The sequence below is a fragment of the Elephantulus edwardii genome, unplaced genomic scaffold, assembly GCF_000299155.1.
Source record: "Elephantulus edwardii isolate Elephantulus edwardi_28Jun2011 unplaced genomic scaffold, EleEdw1.0 scaffold00003, whole genome shotgun sequence".
Taxonomy (NCBI): Eukaryota; Metazoa; Chordata; class Mammalia; order Macroscelidea; family Macroscelididae; genus Elephantulus; species Elephantulus edwardii.
This window is the reverse complement of record NW_006399753.1, coordinates 39,857,754-39,869,857: the sequence shown is the minus strand read 5'-3', so window position 1 is coordinate 39,869,857 and position 12,104 is coordinate 39,857,754. Positions and strand designations below refer to the sequence as shown.

The 12,104-nt window shown below is 37.8% G+C and overlaps 1 protein-coding gene across 3 annotated transcripts in view; it reads right to left on the bottom strand.

Moving 5' to 3' along the window:
* The window catches only part of ITGBL1 (integrin, beta-like 1 (with EGF-like repeat domains)), a 393,008-nt gene that overhangs the window by 12,456 nt on the left and 368,448 nt on the right, over positions 1 to 12,104 (bottom strand). The window lies entirely within an intron of this gene.

Below are 12,104 nucleotides of genomic sequence, written 5' to 3'. Positions count from 1 at the left end.
CTTGTATAAATCTTTAAAACAACATGAGGCACAGATTCATATTTGGCATAGTCCTGTTTTCTAGTTGTTTCTTACTTTGGCTCATAAATATATAGAGAGAGATATAGAGATATAGAGAGAGATGGAGAGATAGAGAGAGAGAGAGAGAGAGAGAGAGCGAGAGAGAGAGAAGAGAGAGTTAGATTGTGGTACATATATAATTGACATATGCACTGACTTCATCGTTTGCCACCAGCACACCATTAGATTACAGCACCTCCCATTTTATTGTCTTTTTTCCATCACCATTTTATTTCTTTAACTTATAAATAACTGCCTTCCAGTTAAATCTCTCAAGCTGGCTACATGTTGGCAAAGATTTATTGAGTTGTTACTATGAACAGAATTTTATTAGACTCTACCCATCCACCCAATTTCATCAACTCATGCTGACTCACAATGACTTTATAATACATGGTATAGCTGATGCATGGAGTTTTCAAGGCTGTAAATATTGATGGGAGCAGACTGCCTCATTTTCCTCAAAAAGAGAAGCTGATGGATTTGAACTGCCAATCTTTCAATTGGCAGCCCAATTTTTAACCCACTACTTGCCCTACACAAAATTCAAACAAGCTGCTGTTGAGTTGATTCCATCTCATAAAGTTCTTCCATCTGGTTTCTAAGGCTGTGAATCTTAATAGAAAGAGACTGCACATCTACCTTCTGAGGTAGATTAAACTTGTTCACCAGTGCAGACCTTTGGTTAGCAGTGCAACATGCTACAGAATACGCCATTATATCTAGGAGTAGAGACACATAAATAACTCATTCAACCAATCATTCTCTCTGAACCTACTGATACCTTACATCTTGAACATTTGCTTTGGCTGATCTTCAAGAATAAACCTTGTGTACCACCTCTTTCCTACATTCAGTTCCAAATGACTTGCAATTTATTGTTGTTGTTATGTGACATTGAGTTACCTGCTACTCATAGCAGCCCTATGTACAGCAGTATTAAATCCTACTCTATCCTGTGCCAGTCTCACTGTCTCAGACACAACTACCACCATTAGTCCAGTCACTGAATCAATCCATCATATCAAGGGTATTCCTCTCCTGTGCTGTCCTTCCACTCTCCCAAGCATGATGTTTCTATCCAAAGACTGGTCCTTTTTGCAACATGTCCAAAATATTATTTGGGAGGCTGGGCTTATTGAGGAGAAATGTGACATTAGGATCGGAAAAAGACTGATCAACAATCTGTATTATGCAGATGACACAATCCTGCTTGCTGAAACTGAGGAGGACCTGAAGTTCTTGCTACAGAAGGTCAAGTATTACAGTCTTCAATATGGCTTGAAGCTCAATATAAAGAAAACAAATATTCTCACCTCTAGGCCATTTGGCTGCATCATGATAGATGGTAAAGAAATAAATTCAGATTATTAAAAGCTTTAGTTTGCTTGGCTCTACAGTAAACAGTCTTGGCACCAGCAGCCAGGAAATTAAAAGATGAATATTGCATTGGAAAAGTCTGCAGTCAGAGAGACCTCTCCAAATTACTGACGAGCAATGATGTCAGTCTGGAGACTAAGGTGTGCCTAATAAAAGCCATGATCTTTGAAATTACTTGCTTTGCATCAGTGAGCTGGAAAATGACTAGGGAAAATAGAAGGATAATTGATGCCTTTGAGCTGTGGTGTTGGAGAAGAGTATTGAATATATCATGGACTGCTAAGAAAACAAACATGTTCATCCTGGAGAGTGCGAAACCAGGCTGCTCCTTGGAGGCAAGGATTCTGAAGCTTTGACTGCGTGTATTGTTAGGATTATTTAATTTTATAAGCTCTAATTGTGAATCCAGGTAAGTTCCATTACACGGGATCATTTGGAAATTTTAAAAAAGCAAATGGGAGACACATTCAGAGGAGAACTATATTCATTGATCTGTGTCCAACAGCTTCTTATGCATATTTTACTTAATTGCATTTCATATAGCCAAAGTCCATTGAATTAGGCATTATTCTTAATTTACAGTCAAGAAACTGAGATGCATATCAAATAATTTCTCCTTAACCACTCAACTCAGCTATACTGGATCAGACTTTGTTAGCTTTTTTCCAAAGTGTCATACTGTTTCTATCCTGTATATGAAAAATATAACTATCAATTTAAGACATTCAAAAAGTAAACCAAAACATAACATGAAAATAATTACTGTCTAGTTGATTTGAACTTACAGTGAATGACTATATAAGATAGAGTAGATCTGCTTCACAGAGTTTCTGAAAGACAAACACATTTCTCTTGAAGGAAGTTTAACTAGAGTGCTGCTAAGGGGCAAGGAGAGCGAGCTTTAACCCTCACTCACATTGGACACATTTTTAGGGGAAAGTCATCTGTGGAGAGCGATATGCTGGGAAATTTCGTTGTTATGTGCATCAGTTTGACTGAGATTCATACTGACCTTATAAATTAGGGTTTTGAAACTTGCCCTATCCCGTGCTATCTTCACTATCTCTGACACACTTGAAACCATTGGTAATAGTCACTGTTTCAATCTATCTTGTTGAGGGCATTCCTCTCTTAAACTGGCTATCCACCTTTCCAAGGATGATGTCTTTTTCCAAGGACTAGCACCTCCTTAAAACATGCTCAAAGGTTCGCAAAAAGAGGAAAATTGTCAATTAGATTTATAGACACAGTGACTACTATAGTGGGTTTGAAAATGACAGAGGTCATGAGCATGGTGCAGGAGAGATCAAGGTTCAAATCTAGTGTTCCTAGGGCCTCTGTGAGTCAATATGAATTGAAGCTTATCATCAAGAAAACAAGTACTCTTACCACTGGGCCAATAGGCAACATCATGATAGATGGAGAAGAGTTGGATTGTTAACAATTTCAGTTTGTTTACTTCCACTATCAACACTCTTGGCACTCAGGAAATCAAAAAACAAGTTGTATTGAGAAAAATCTGCTGTCAGGGACCTCTCCAGAGTATAGAAGAGCAAAGATGTCAATCTAGAGACTAGTGCCTGATCCAGGTCATGGTTTTCAGAATTTATTGTTATACATCAGAGAACTGAACAATTACTAAAGATAATAGACAAAGACTCGATGCTTTTAAGTTGTGGTGCCGGAGAAGGGTATTGGACATACCATGAACTTCTAAGAGAAAAACAAATCTGTCCTGAAGAAGGTGAAACCAAGCTGCCCTTTGGAGATAAGGATTTTGAAGCTCCTTTCTCACATTCTTTTGGCATGTTATCAAGAGGAACCAGTCCTTGGAGAAGGACGCTGAGCTTGGAAGTGTGAAGGGGCAGTGCAGGAGAGCAAGACCCTGGATGAGATGGATTGACTGAGTAGCTGGTATAGGTATGTAGGAGATGAGGAGATTGAATAAAAATAATGTTCAAAGCTTTTATACATAGGATTTCTATGAGCCACAAGCAACTCGAATGCACTAACAATGATGACAAGAAGAAGACAGGAAATCAGGAAAACAATCAGGAAACGAATAAAACAGGGATGAGCAGGAATCAGATCACCTATGTTTGGGTATCAGAATTTACACAACAGGAGAAATGAAGAAACTGAGAAATATAGAATGTTGATGGCATTCAGGGAGTCACCTTGCCATCTGTTCCCACAGACTTATTATGTAAGTGTCAATTACCTTAGCTGCTACAGCAAAGAACTCAGGAAAGGCAAGCTGCTACCCTGCTCAGGAAAGATACTTGTGATTTTAAGACACAATTTGGAGATGTTCTTACTACTATTTGTATTTTCCCAGAAGGAATTTCTTGTGGTTCAGGTAGGTGTTTACCTGTGAATGGAAATAGTGGCAATGTGCATCAACCTAGATCTTTGTAGGAATAAGATTTGGTAATCTAGGAAGTTCAGATGGTCTAGTGGTAAGGAGCTGCACTGCCAACCTAAAGACAAGTGATTTGGATCTATCAGGAGCTCCAGGGAAGAAATATAGGCAGTCTTTTCCATTAAATTGACAGCCTCTGAAAGCCCACTGGAAAGTCAATAGTGAGTTCTTTATCATTCAATGGAAATACGTTGAGGGTTGTAGATCTGATACCAGGAAATCTTTATTGGTCAGATCTATTCTGGCACATGAAGTTGCTGTGAGTAAAAATTAAACAGAGTGCAGCCACACCTTAACAAGAAGAACGAGAAATATTTGTCCTGAGTGGGTAGTCTGAGGTCTTCCCATCATCAGAAACCTGACCATGTCCAGGAGTTGCAGACAATACTTTCAGGCTGTCTATGATTTGTCTTCCAATTGCAGCTCTACACTGAAAAACTCCCTGAAGAAATGTGAACTGATTGTGTAATTAAGAGGTGACTCTTCATTATACCTCTTGTTTCTTAAATTGGACTCATAGGCAGCTATTCCAGAAGCACTGAAGAAAGAAGAGAAGCAATAAGTGGTTTGTTTTTATTATCATCCTGTGTATATAAGGTACAGGAGGAATGTCAATGCTTAAGTTTTTATTAGACTGAAATGCCAAGATGTGTATGGTGAATGTACTTTCTGAAATGCAAATCACACACACACACACACACACACACACACAGAGAGAGAGAGAGAGAGAGAGAAAGAGGAGAGAGGCTGGAGCCAGATTTTTAAAAATAGTCAAAAAGTTGCCAATAGAGATACCATTTGACCCAGAAATTTCACTACTGGGAATATACCCTGAAGAGACCATAACTGACATCCAAGCAGATATATGCACACCCATGTTTATTGCAGCTTTGTTCACAATAGCAAGGAGTTGGAGACAACCTAAGTACCCATCAACAAATGAAAGGATAGAGAAGCTGTGGTATATTCACACAATGGAATACTACGCTGAATTGAAGAACAAAGAACTCATGCAATAGTATTCAAAATGGTTGACTCTGGAAAACATTATGCTGAGTGAAATATCCCAGTCACAAAAGGATAAATATTGCATGGTGCCACTGTTGTAAAAGAGGACTGAACTTGCGGTTGGGAAAGACTGAGTAAGATGGGTTCAATAATGTATATTGCACTGAAAGAGGAGGGAGAAAACTGTTTAAAAGAGATATGTGATTAGGTATTTCTGTCATGACAGGAGTCTAGAGATATGGCTACATGGTGGAGTGGACCTTGGGGAGGTTTTGTAAAACAATGAAAGAAGGGGAGAAATGTGCAACAATGAATGGATGGAAAGCCAAAACCCCTGTAAATTTTTACTGAAATTAATAATAAATTTAAATTTAGGAAAAAAAATTTAAGTTAGAGTAAGGATCGCAATGGATTTATAACTGCTCTTGCTAATAACACTATATCATGGCTTGGAGGAGGAATAGTGGAACTCTATCCACATTTACAATATTCTTACCAAAACCATTTATGGAAAATAGGAACTACATTGGAACATGTATCTCTGGATTGGAAATGATCATATTGTTAATATTTCTAGCCTTAAGCTTAAAAAATTATAATGTTCAAAATTATTTGTTATATATTTGTTTAAATTTTTCCCTCTTTTAACAACTGGGATCTAGAGGGAAAAGAAAAGACCAGAGAATGGCCAAAATTATTGGGGCAGCTATTGCTACCAGTTTAGGCCCTGTGCCAGGAAAAGGAAGTCTTACTCATAAACAGTGTCACCCAAAGGTAATAAAGCAGGTCAGAATTGCTTCCACTGTGTAAAGCTGGGCCACTTCAGCAGACAGTGTCACAGACGAGAGCCACAGATAGGCAAGGGAGCAGAGAGGAAGCTCCCACTCATTTGCTTTAAGTGTGGATCTGAAGGACACTTGGCCAAGGGTGGCTCACATCGGGTCCTCATGGCTGACAGGACTGACAAGGCCCAGCTCCCAGCTGGAAACAAAAGAGGACACTTAAATGATTTAGATCCTCCCAGAAGAGCTGTGGGTGAGCATTAACATTACTGGTAAGTATATTCGTTTTGTCCTGGACACAAGAGCCTACTATTTGGTCCTAAAAGCCTTCTGAGGTCCCAGCTCTTCTCACTATTTCTTAGTTGTTGGAATTGATGGAAAACCTCATAAGCAGTTCCTTACTTCACCTCTGCCTTGCATGCGGACTTCTGAGCTGTAAAACAACCTAGTGGTAGATGGAATTTGCTCCAGGACTTAAGAACAATGAATGACATAGTTGAGCCTCTACATCTTGTGGTTCCTAACCTTTATACTATGATAGACAAAGTGCTAGTCAATAGGCCTTTTATTTTAAGGACTACCTTCCCCCTGTAACTTGATTTGTGCCACTATTAGAACCTCTACTTGCGAAATTTTTGCTTTTTAATTTTTGACTCATGTACTTTTAACTTGTTAGTTAAATTTGTGTCTTCAAGGCTGCAACACTTCCATGATACATCTTCAAGGATATGAATATGTATGGCTAAGCACAACTGATAACAGTGCATCTAAATTCCAAAATCAATCTCCATAATAGTCTACATGTTTAATCTTGCCCAAGGGGCCCTTTAGAGTAGTGAGAGAAGATCTTCACCCTGAAACCTACAGCATCCCTTTTCAGCAGGAAGTAGCTAAGAGAATACACTGTCCCCTTTTCCTTATGAATCAGGGTGAAGTCTCTCTCAGGGAGGAGTGATGGGGAATAGCAAAGGACACCCTGACAAAGGAGATTAATCAGAACTGGCTTTGACAAGCACTGTGGCAATGGGACAATTAAAACAGACTTTCAAGAGGGGGGAAAAAAAGAGAGGAACCAACTGGGGGAGAGGGTAGATAAAATAGTGCAACAATGAATGAATGGAAACCCAAAATCTCTGTAAATGTTCATTAAAATTAATAAAATGTCATTTTAAAAAATAATGGATTTGTTAATAATATATGCATTTATGAGTCACACAGCAATTTTGTTTACAGAAGAGTTTAAGAAAGCCCACATATGGTTTATAAGCATTGAAAGTGACTTCACAAGAAAGTAAACTAAGTGAAGAATGCTCTGATTTCAAACTTATTTTCTTTTTTGCTAGTTCTTTTCATTAGTTACATTTCCAGGTTATGATTTGATGAAATTACACGTGACTTGCTTCAAATTGTGTAATCTGTTACATTCACCTTTTGTTATAATTAGTGATTTATCTCAACCTACCAGAATTCACTTAATCCTATCCAGTTTATTGATGGATATGATAATGGATAAACACTGCCAGATTTTAGTTTACCTGCTGATTAGGTAGTTTGTGGATATTTTCCTTTTATTTATTTGTAAAAATCCTCAGGCAGCTCTGACTGTGCTGTCAGGGACCTGCACTGGGCAATTAGACCCCATATTGAACACTGAGGGTTCTTGCTCATCAATAGAAGGCTCTGGTGACTTAGTCTGTTTGCTGCTGACTTAAAGGTGGCACTTTTTCATTGTTTGAATCCACCTGTGTATCCATGGAAAGTGGCACTCTCTTCCCATGTGATTCATAGCCTAAAAAAACCCAGTGGAGAGGCAGCAGTGAATTGGTCCCATCAAACAGCAAGGAGGGTCAGCAATGCATTGATTCTATTTCAGCAGTAATGAGTGAGCTCAGTCACAGGACAGACTGACAGGATGGCCACAACAATGGGCTCAAGCACAGGTTCAATTCTGAGGATGACACAAGACAATCAGGGTTTCATTCAATTGTATGCACGCTTCCTGTGAGTCATAGCTGACTTGAAAGCACATAAAAATAACAATAGCAATGACAACAACATGAAGCAGGATCAGGTGGTGATCTGAGAAAATAACCTACGTTACTGATCCTTAGTTTTGTTCTCCTTTAAAGTCACACCAGAGGGAGGAAGTCACTGTGTTCCAAGCACTCACATTGGTGAGATTAGCTCCCAGTGGCTGAACATAGTGATGAGAATAAGAATCTTCAAAAAATATCCTAGAGATTAGGAAATTCAGATTTGGAGACTTCCACTTTCTTTCCAAAACACAGTGTAGGCAGCTTTGCAGGAGGCCTAAGGCATGTGTATTCTTTCTTCCAGAGTTAACGACTTTAATTTTCTACTCTTCTCTTGATGATCAGGCCTTTAAGGAGATAGATACTTGGTACATAGTATTGAGCGGCATTGTGTTCTTTGTGTTTTATGCTTACCACAATGTCGAAGAGTGGCAAGTAAATCATAGACTAAACTATTGTATGGAGTACTACCATTACATGGAAATATAGCCCAGATTTAAATATCAAGCTGTCTAAATCTGGGATTCTCATTCATCCTGCCACATCATGGTGCCTCTGTGATGCTAAAAAGAAAATAATTACTTATTTTACTCACGTTACTACTATATGAACAAATGCAGAAAACCACACAAATACACATGAACAAATGAATGCAACTAAGAATACTACTGGAGATATTGGAGAGAGAGAGGGAGAGAGAGATCGAGACCGAGGTATATTCTCTAGACAAATTATTAAATGTGCAAAGACAATTTTCAAGCCGAGACTTTAATAAGTGAGGCTTGACTGTATGAAGAAGAATGTCACATCAAGATTGGAGAAAGGCTAATCAACAGTATGTGTTTGTAGATGGCATAATCATACAGAAAGGGGAGAAGACTTGGAACGCTTACTAAAGAAGCTAAGGGTACCTTAACATCAAGAAGATGAAAATCATCCCAATTGGCAACATAATGATAGATGGAGGAAAGATTGATGTTGTCATTTGACTTCCTTTCATCTGGAGCCACAATCAACACCCATGGCAACAGCAGTCAACATATCAAAAAACGTGTTACACTGGACAAATCAGCTGTCAAAGATCTTTTTGAAAAAAAAAAAAACACAAACAAAAACCAAAGGTAAACTAAAGTGCAAGATGTTTAAAGAGCCAGAAGTGTCCAATTCAAATCATGGTATTTTCAGTTCCTCATATGCATATGAAAGTTGAACCTTGAATAAGGAAGAGTGAAGAAGATTTGATGTCTTTGAATTGTAGTGATAGCCAAGAGTATGAAAGAACAAATAAATCTGTCTTGGATGTAGTAAAAGGATGTGTCATAGAGGAAAAGATAATAAAAATTTGTCTCACATACTTAGGACAGGAAATGCCTGTCCTTGAGAAAAGACATCATGCTTGGAAACATATGCTTGGTAAAGGCAAAAGAGGAAGACACTTCACAAGCTGAATTGACATGGTTAACTCTAAAAATGGAGTTGAGCGTGTGGGAGATTTTGAGGATGACACAGAATAGGACAAAATTTCCATTTTTTGTTTTGTTTTAAACTTCTCTTTGAATCCATTAATCAGGCCTCCAGCTTGGTGTAGTTGAATTCTGAAGGTAAGTGTTTTGTAATTGATTTATCTGATAGCTGTTTGTAACTGTTGGGTGTTTCTGATTGTGTTAGCGATCAAGTGTAAGCTATCATGTAAGACATTATTGATGTCAGATGGATCCTGGCTGAAAGTAAGGAATACCAGAAGAATGTCTATTTGTGCTTTATTGACTATGCAAAGGCATAGTGACTATGTGAATCATAACAAGTTGTGGCTGACATTGAGAAGAATGGGAATCCCAGAGCACTTGATCATACTCAAGCAGAACCTACACCTGGAACAGGAGGCTGTTCTGCAAACAGAACAGGGGAGAACTGCATGGTTTGAAATTGGGAAGGGAGTGAGCTAGCGTTGTATTCTCTCTCCGTAGCTATTCAGTCTGTATGTTGAGCAAATTATCTGAGAAGCTGGACTCTATGAGGAATCAGGATTGTAGGGAGACTCATCAATAACCTGCATTAGCTAGATGACACAATTTTGCTTGCTGAAAGGGAAGAGAGCTTGAAGCACTTGTAGTAGAAGAACAAGAAATGCAGCTTTTGGTATGTATTGCATACCAAAGAACAAAGATTCTTACCACCGGACTGATAGGAGTGTCATGGTGAATGGAGAGGAGATTGAGACTGTCCACAGCTTCATCTTGCTAAGATTTACAATTAAAACCTTTGGAATCAACAGCCAGGAAACAAGAAGAGACATCACACTCGTAAAATTTACAGTTAGGGACCTTCCCAGATTATTGAGGAGTAGTGATGTCAGTTTGAAAACTAAGGTGTGTTTGATTCAAGTCATGTTCTTTGTGATTACTAGCTATGCATCCAAGAGCTGGACAAAGAATAAGGATGATGGAAAAAGAATTGATGCCTTTGAGCTGTGGTGTTGGAGAAGATCTCTGAACATTGCATGGATGGCCAAAAGAATGGATATGTCTTGGAGAGGGTTCAACTGGAGTGCTCTTTGGGGTAAAAATGATGAGGATTCACCTCACACACTTTAGACATGTTGCTAGGAAATGCTAGTCCTTGGAGAGCATGATGCTGGGAAGGGTGGAGTGTCGGCGAAGGAAAGGAAGATACTCAACCAGGTAGATTGATATGGTGGGCTCTGGTGTTTCAAAAAGTGTGAGGAGGGCTCAGGATAAAACAGGTTTCAGGTCTTTTGTTCATTGGGTCCCTATGAGTTGTGCTCCATTGACGGCCCTTAACAACAACAACAACAACAACAACAACAACATGAGTCCATTTGATGGCAACTAACAACAAAATAGCATTTCTAAAAAAAACACAGAAACAAATAGAACACACTGTTATCAGGTATATTTTTGTTGGATGATGTATTTTTAGGTGATTAACATTTTAAGCTTTAGTGGCCCAGTGGTAAGAAGATTTGCTGCCAATCCAAAGGCACATGGTTTGAATAAACCAACTGATCTGCAGGAAAAAAATGAGCATTCTCCTCTTGCCAGTTTAATCTTCTGGAAGAAAAAATAAATTTGTTGAAAAGTCAGCTAGAGTTGGTTCTGGACTCAATAGCACATAACAAAAGCAACATTTAAAAAAAATATTTTCTCTATATTTTCTTGGTTTTATGCTTGATATAACAGGCTTAATTTAAAAATACTTATAAAGTCTTACTATCTACAGAAGAATTAAGTAAAACAAGTGATGATAAAACAATGTTTTATACATTACTAAGTAGTTTGAAAGCATCTAAGAATTCCATACTTGAAAGGAGTTCAAGGGTGCAAGATACAGAGATACAAGAAAAGAATGTAAAAATACTTCTTTTATATATACAATAGGTTTCCACTTTTAGATTTGTGCTTTTTCATGTCTGGAAATTTCTTCTTCTTCAGCTTCCATGAATCAAAATATTAACTGTTCAAGTCTTTTCCATGTCCAATTGAAATTCAAATTTTAAGTCTAACTTGAAGAATTCTTTGAAAACTGAACTTGATATATTTCTCTATGTATCTCTGACATAAATTATAGTTTCAAGGCTAAAATAGAACTTAAGAAATATAAACTTCCTAGGAATAAATATTTGGAGTAATTTATAAAAGTATAAGAGCCATTATCATGGTGTTATAAGGAAGTTATTAAAATATCAAGAAAGTAAAAAAATAATTGCATAAAGACATCCTGAGTATATCAACTGTAGTTCGATATGGAAGAATGATTATGGATTAATCAGAATGAGAAGCAAAGATAAGGAATAGAATGTCAGGTAAAAGGGGGGAAATCAAAGAATATTCCGTTTTCTCCATCTTATAACTCTTTGTGAAAAAATATTTTTTTCATAAGAATGATGACAATTGATACAAGAAATAGAGCATTTTCTCATCCACTCAATTATTCAAACCACACTTAGGACTCACTTTTGACTCTATTCTGCTCCTCAGTCCTTTCATTTAATCATTTTCTGTAAATGTTCCTTGTAATAGTCCTGAGAGGACGGGAGGCAGCAGCTAAGTCAGCAGCAAACAGACTAAGTCACCAGAGCCTTCTATTGATGAGCAAGAACCCTCAGTGTTCAATATGGGGTCTAATTGCCCAGTGCAGGTCCCTGACAGCACAGTCAGAGCTGCCTGAGGATTTTTACAAATAAATAAAAGGAAAATATCCACAAACTACCTAATCAGCAGGTAAACTAAAATCTGGCAGTGTTTATCCATTATCATATCCATCAATAAACTGGATAGGATTAAGTGAATTCTGGTAGGTTGAGATAAATCTGTAATTATAACAAAAGGTGAATGTAACAGATTACACAATTTGAAGCAAGTCACGTGTAATTTCATCAAATCATAATCTGGAAATGTA